Source organism: Neophocaena asiaeorientalis, unplaced genomic scaffold (genome assembly GCF_003031525.2).
Source record: "Neophocaena asiaeorientalis asiaeorientalis breed wild unplaced genomic scaffold, Neophocaena_asiaeorientalis_V1.1 scaffold415, whole genome shotgun sequence".
Lineage (NCBI taxonomy): Eukaryota > Metazoa > Chordata > Mammalia > Artiodactyla > Phocoenidae > Neophocaena > Neophocaena asiaeorientalis.
The window spans coordinates 608,529-616,011 of NW_020174051.1; the positions used below are offsets into that span (position 1 = coordinate 608,529).

Consider the following 7,483-nt stretch of genomic DNA (forward strand, 5'->3'; position numbering starts at 1 on the left):
CTGGCAACCACTGGGACGTACTATGCTGTACAGCCTGACCAGTTGTTTACAGCCAGCATTTCTGACGTTGGTTGCGGCATCTGCTCTGATTGGTTGTAGAATCCACTCTTGTTTCACCCTCCATTTTGATTGGTTGGAACCCAGTTTAATTTTCTTTCTCCATGGCAGAGCCAGGAGAAGTAAAATATGGGTTGGAAGTGCTCTAATTTCTAAAAGGCAGGGACCATATCTCATCCAGCTTTGTACTTCCAGATGGAAGAGGGTGGATGGATTCACTTAGATTCACTCCATAGCAAAAGCATCTCAGGTTTCACACTCTATTGAGGATTTTGACATATGATTTTTTTCTGTTGAAAAAAAAAGGCACTTTGAAAGATAATCATGATTCTGTGTGATCAGTATAAAGCGTCGAATACTCTGTGCAGTCTTAAAAACCCCCTATTTGGATAGGTAAGGAAAGTTACTATTGGAAAGGAGGAGTGTTTGTGTTCCTTGTCTCCCTAAGTTCCATCTTGGCTCATGGAGGGGGCAACTGACACCAACATTTTAGTGCTGTCTTCACGGGGGGAGAAGTGCAGGAACGGGAGGTTCCACCTCTCTCCGCTCCTCATTGCTTACTCCGCCTCAGACAAAAATGACAAATCCGATGGGTGAAAATCTGACATGTACTAAGCCACGCTTTCCTAATGGGCAGGGACTTTTGTCTGCTGGGCAAAACCAGTTCAGCGCGTTCCCTTCACCTGCGCGTTCTCTGTCCCAGGGAGCAGGCTCCGACTCTGCCACCTTGTGGTTGGAGCAGTGAGGCAGCTCTGCTCCTTACCGCCGGCTGCTGAGTGAACCTGGGTTGGCTCTGCACACCCAACCCCTTTCTCAGATACACTGGCTGAGCAGATCCCAAGGTCTGGCTGTGATGGGAGTAGGAGGACTCACTCGGCCCCAGCCACACTGCCCTGCATTCAGAATCCCTGAGCCAGTGCCCTACTCAGCTCCATTTGTGTGAGTCCCCACTGGTGGTAAATGTGGTGAGTCCTAGAACCTGAATCCCCAACATCAACAGCACACCCAACTGAGATTCTTAAAGAAACTGGAAGTTGCTCTCATGTTTATCTTCAGCATAGTCTTCCTTCCTCTTCCCTTTTTTTTTGCACTTCTGGAATAGTCCTTTATGCCTCCATCCTTTTTTCTGAACCACATTTGAGAGAATGTGAAATTGCATATTTATTATTGGTTTCAACTAACAGAAGCACACTTGAGCTCTCTTAAAGACAAGAGATAGAGCTTATTTTATTTTTCACAAATTTATTTATTTATTTTTGGCTGCATTGGGTCTTCGTTGCTGTGCGCAGGCTTTCTCTAGTTGCACCGAGCGGGGGCTACTCTTCGTTGTGGTGCGCGGCCTTCTCATTGCGGCAGCTTCTCTTGTTGCGGAGCACGGGCTCTAGGCTCTCAGGCTTTAGTAGTTGTGGCACACGGGCTCAGTAGTTGTGGCTTGCGGGCTGTAGAGCGCAGGCTCAGTAGTTGTGGCACACGGGCTTAGTTGCTCTGCGGCATGTGGGATCTTCCTGGACCAGGGCTCGAACCCATGTCCCCTGCATTGGCAGGCAGATTCTTAACCACTGCACCACCAGAGAAGCCCCTAGAGTTTATTTTAGAGACAGGTTTATCTCCGAACCCAGGGACAGGTAGCTAGTGTACTCTAGAAATAAACTAGAGCCAGAGCCTCAAATGCAGTCAGGACCTTCCCTCCCATCTCTAGAGGAGGCGACCATACATTTCAGTTTCTGTAGGAACCATTTCAGTTTCTGTAGGAACATCCTGGTTTACTCTTTCACTCTGCCCACAATCACTGTATGTCAGTCTCGGTCCAATCAAGAGGCAGAAACCTCAAGGTGACTTAAATAGGAGAAATTTCATGTAAATATTTTAAATTTTCTGATAAAAGAGCAATTATAAGATATAAGGGAACTCTATGTGGTACCCTAAAGCTGAGGGCGAATACCCAAGGAGGGACAACAGCAAAAGAGGACTCCCTTCCCGAGGCTGGGATTGCAACCACTGGGCAGCAGAGAGGTCTGCTGATCCACCCGGTCCAGAGCTGGTCTGCAGTCACTGGGCAAGCAGGAAGCAACTCTCTGAGACATAGTGGGGTGTAGAAAAACCACATCCAGTGGCCTGACACATGGGCGTGCAGAGCGAGTACAAGTGCCACTGCAGATAGGAGGCCTGGAGCATATAGTGTCCATGTCAGGAAGCCCACAGGAAGGGGATTGTTAGGGCAGGCCAAGGCTGCAAGGACACCAAGGGACCATGACTTTGGGGCCTGTGCCAGAACTGGGTCAGAGTACCACCAGCTGATAATGTAGCTGCCAGAAACAGCAGGAGGGCCCCTTCCTCCTGCGTTCTTCCTTGAGTGACCTCTACTGAGAAAGCTTAACAAGTGCTCTTTGTAAAGGAGAAATGCTTAAAGGAATTCCATCTATCATTGCAGAGCACGCATTGAAGGGTGAATTCGGATGTGAGTGACAATAAATCGCTAACTGGCACAAATTTCATCAGTACCCTGGTAAGAACGATTAATTCCCAGAATTGTCAGATTCATAGGGAAAGAGAGCAGAATGGTAGTTAGCAGGGGCTAGGAGAATGGGGAAACAGAGAATTATTGTCTAATGGGTACAGAGTTTCAGTCTGGGAAGATAAAAAGTTCTGGAGATGGATGGTGGTGATGGCTGTACAGAAATGTGAATGTACTTAATATTAATACCACTGAATTGTTCACTCAAAAAGGGTTAAAATGGTAAGTTTTCTATTATGTATATTCTACTACAATTTTTAGAAAGATTAATTCATGGTTACTATGTTCATGCCTCACTTTTGCTCCTCTCCATACATCCACTTTCTTCTTCCTTTCACTGTTTCTCAGTCCACACACTAAAAACATGGCCACCAACAGCTCCTCACCTAAAACAGCTCTCCTTGTGTCAAGAAACCAGCCAGACTGAGTCTGGACTCTCACAATTTCCTCTTCCAAATTCTCCTGGAAGTTCTTCCAAAGCAGCAGCTTTGGTCCAATGCTCACTTTGGTTATTTGGGCCAGTATCATCTGCTATAGACCTGTTTTCAGAAGTGTTTATTTGTCGTTTTGGGGGTAGGATAAATGAGAAGGGAACTTTACTGACAAAACAAGAGGAATCCACTATAATCATTTAATGACTCCCCTCCAGAGTTTTAATCAAATGGGGAAGTCAGGCAAAAGATACACACACACACACACACACACACACACACACACACATATACACACTCACATCAAGAGTAAAATCAATAGGTAAAATGATGCCAGATCAGTAAAAGATTTTTTATCCTTTCCACCTATGCTAGTAGTCTGAATTAATATTAGAGGCATATGGCAGAATAATCATAATTATTTATCAAGCTAATTAGCCATATTTAGTTTCCTAATTGGCCATAAAATGGCAGAAATCTTTATATATACAGTGAGACTTAAAAATGAATTGTGGTTGTTATAGGGATTGTCATTTTTTATTTTTGTAGGCACAACTCCTTGAAATGATGTATATATTCCCATCAGGTGCTTCAGAGAAGCACTGGTCTTTCTCTTGACAGACAATGTGCATTTTGGCACCAAATTATTGGATGGAAAAATACAGGCATTTTCCAAGCTCTAAACACAGAGCATGTCATCTATTCGTTTGGATTTCTTCCTAAACTATTGTCACACCAATATGTGGTGGTTTTTCTAAGAAGAAATCAATCCAAATCTGTCTTTGGACTCAGAATCCAGGAAGCCTGGGTTTTATCACTGGCTTGGTCACAGATGCACTGAAAATGGGCAAGTCACTTCCATCTTTGTCTGAATTTCTCCATCTGGCAAATGTAGATTCTGACACTCACCATCAGATAATGTTTGCAAAATGTTTGACGGTCCTTGATGGTAGACAGTATGTAATTGCAAACTGTTGCAATGTTTTTTCTGCCCTAAAAATTCTTCTCTTTTCTAGAAACTATTTTTAAATTAAAAATATCACTTTTAAAATATGGCTACCTGGCAATAACAATTCAGTTGGTAATGGAGAGTAATTTGAAAAAAAAAGAAAGTACAGGTCTTTTTCCGTGGCATTCCCCAGAGGTAACAGCTTAAAATTGCTCTAACTTTAATCCTTCTGAGACCAACACCCACAATAATAATTTATTAGCCTTTTATCTTCGATGTGTCAACTTCAAAGTACATCTGATGGGTCCCCTCATGAAAGATGAAGATCTTTGCTCATTTACACTTCAACAACCACTGCCAGATGTATTTCATTTTTTATTATTCTGTTACATACTTCTATAGCTTTACCCAGTACATCCCTCCATTTCTTGATCCATCAACTTCAGACGGTATCTCTTGACTTACCTCTAAGACGAGAGATTTAATAGCCCTGTGTTCTCCTCCTCCCCTCATGGCTACCCCCAATGTCACAGCTTAAGTTCATCATATAGTTAATTTTACATTGTCAAAACTTATAGAATTTATACTTTCTTATATAATTAATTCTTCTGCATTTTGGCTGTTTATTAAGTTTAAAAATAACCAGGACTTATTTTAATTAAATGAATATTAGTCATTATTTGGTAAATTTCATTCTATTCAAATAAAAAAATATTTATTGATTACATACTCTGGGCCAGCACCATTCTAAGTGCTAGGGATAGATCAATGAGGAAAACAGACAAAGTATCCCTGCCTTCATAGAGCTTACATTTTAACGTATGTTTGGACTCATAGAAAAAGTGAAGAAATTCTATGGCATATAACCTTGCCAGTAGAAAAGAAATGCACATACCTAAACTGGGAGGAAGAGGGAAGAAGTAGAGGAAGCAAGGTGCTGAATTTTTATAATGTATTATTGTCATATGCCTTCACTTTCTCACTAAGATAATAATCTAGAATCTGCAACACTTTAGAGGAAATTTATTTTCTTCTTGAAGCTATTCTTTCCAGAGCCTCCTGACTTGCTAATCGAACTTGGGTTGCTAACTTTTGAGGCTTAGTTTTCAATGTCATTTTACTCCAGGAGGGGAGCGGTGTTGTTCTGTTTATTGCAGGGATTTGTTTTTGTTTTTTTCCAGCTTTACTTTGTATCGAGCAGCTGAGTTTAGTCAATTGTTATTTGAATTGCTTGTTTTTCTCTTTTCTTTATCTTTCTGGAATAAATTCTCAAATCATTACTTCAAGAAGCAAAATTATGAAGATAGTAAAAAAAAAATCAATGGTTGCCAGGAGTTGGGGGCAAGAGGGAGGGATGAATAGGTGGAGCACAGAGGATTTTAAGGCCAGTGAAAATACTCTATGATACTATAACGATGGATATATATTATTATACATTTGTCCAAATCCAAAGAATGTACGACACCAAGAGTGAACCCTAAAGTAACTGTGGACTTTGGGTAACTGTGATGTGTCATTGTAGGGTCATCAACTATAACAAGTGTACCACACTGGTGCAGGATGTTGATAACAGGGGAGGCTATGCATAGGTGAGGTTTGGAGGCATATGGAAAATTTTCATACCTTCTTCTTAATTTTGCTCTGAACCTAAAACTGCTCCAAAAAAGTCTTTCTTTAAAAATTATGCTTAACCTACTGTATAAAAAATAACTTAATTAATTTTTTAAAAAAAATTATGTTAACTGAAAAAAGCCAGTCACAGAAGACCAATATTGTATGATTCCCTTTATATGAATTATCCAGTATAAGCAAATCTGTAGACGGAAAGTAGGATAGTGGTTGCCTAAGGCTGGCAGAACCGTAGGTTTAGGAGTTGATGGCTAAAGGATACAGGGTTTCTATTTGGTGATGAAAATATTACCAAATTGATTTTGGTGATGTTCGTACAACTCAAATATACTAAAAATAACTGAACTGTACGCTTAAAAAAGTAAGATTGAATCAGGAGGCAATATTGAATAGGGTTTAATTAGGATATCGATTTTGAAATTAGGCTGACCTGCGTTCAAATCCTGGCTTTACTACTTACTGGTTGTGTGACTTTAATGAGGTACTACATTCTCTGTGAACTTCACTATTCACATCTGGAAAATACAAATAAAGATATCTGACTCAAAACATACACACACACCCCATCCTCAAAGAGTCTGGAAAGTGTCCTGAGGAAGCAGGACAGTGGTGGCCAAAGGCTCCCACCCCCTCCTCCGCAGCAGCTTCACCTCACTGACTGACTGCTTTGGCATGGAGGTAGCTCCATGCTGCCATCCTTGCCTCGAGGAGGGAAGACAGATCAAATTCAGTGAGAGATCAACTAATTGTCACCCTCTCTTGGCCCTTCCTTTCTGTCTGAGTTTTATCAGTCTCAGTCCCATGTCCATAAAGCCCCTCCCTCAAATTTCAAAAGGAGGGTTGAAAAAGAGTAAGAAATTTAAAATCTCCATCATGATGTTATACCCAAGGTTCCAGGTTCACTGTAGACAAGGATTGGACACTTATCAAGTACAAACTCCAGACTAGGATGAATTACGTCATTTGTTGTGGAAATTGCAAGTGGTACTTAGTTGCTAGCTTACTTTGGCCAGACCAAGTGGATTAATCATTATAGTGTAATATAAAGTCCAGATGAAACAAAGTCATCCTAGCAATTTTAGCTAGAAAGAGCAGTGTAAACACTTCAAAAACAACCAGGCAAAAAAATATAAACTGTGGAGAGCAGCCACTTCCAAAGCCATAGCAAACTCAGGGACCAGTTTTCCAAGAGAATGTTTTATGTCAAGCCAAGTGGACCTAATACTAAAGCCCTAAGATTACAGCCTGTTGTATCTACCAATCCATAGTATCAATAAAGGACCACTCATCCAAGGAAAGAGCATTCCCAACTCCTTTTTTTTAACCTACTTTACTCTGATCTAAAATGGACTCTTACAGAGAAGTCGACAAGGAAGCCATGACTAATATTTGGGCAGGAAGCAGATACACCCTACCGTGGCAGTACAACACTAGAACTAGCCATCAGGGATGGTTGGTTCTTAGCAAGATGATAATGATGACATAGAGTCATGAAATTTCCAAGCTGAAGTGAAAATAAGAATGTTAAACATGATGACAGTGATACAGTAATTATAGCAAACATTCATTAAGACCTGATGATGTCCAGGAAGTATTCTAATACTTCACATGTTTTAAATCACTGAATCCCAACCATAACCCTATAAGGTAAGTACAATAAACATTCCCATCATACAGAAGAGAAAACTGAGGGTAGAGACCAATTCTTTCTTTTGGCCCTTCTCAACACTGCGGCCAAGTGAGGTGAGGGATCTTGTATATAGTTACTGAGGTTGGTTTTATTTGCCTTCAGACTTCCTTCTTCATAAATTCTTCATCTTCTTCCTCTTTACTCCATTTCAGAGGCTCAATTACCCCTTTTATAAGTAAAGAAGACTATTTTCATGGAAAGATCCTTTATCA

General features: G+C 40.8%; 1 long non-coding RNA gene across 1 annotated transcript in view; it reads left to right on the plus strand.

Moving 5' to 3' along the window:
• Positions 1-2,485: 2,485 nt before the first annotated feature.
• LOC112405704 (uncharacterized) overlaps positions 2,486-7,483 on the plus strand; it is a 20,316-nt gene continuing 15,318 nt past the window's right edge. The window contains exon 1 of the long non-coding RNA XR_003004418.1: positions 2,486-2,563. This is a non-coding gene — a long non-coding RNA (uncharacterized LOC112405704). The remainder of the gene's footprint in view (positions 2,564-7,483) is intronic.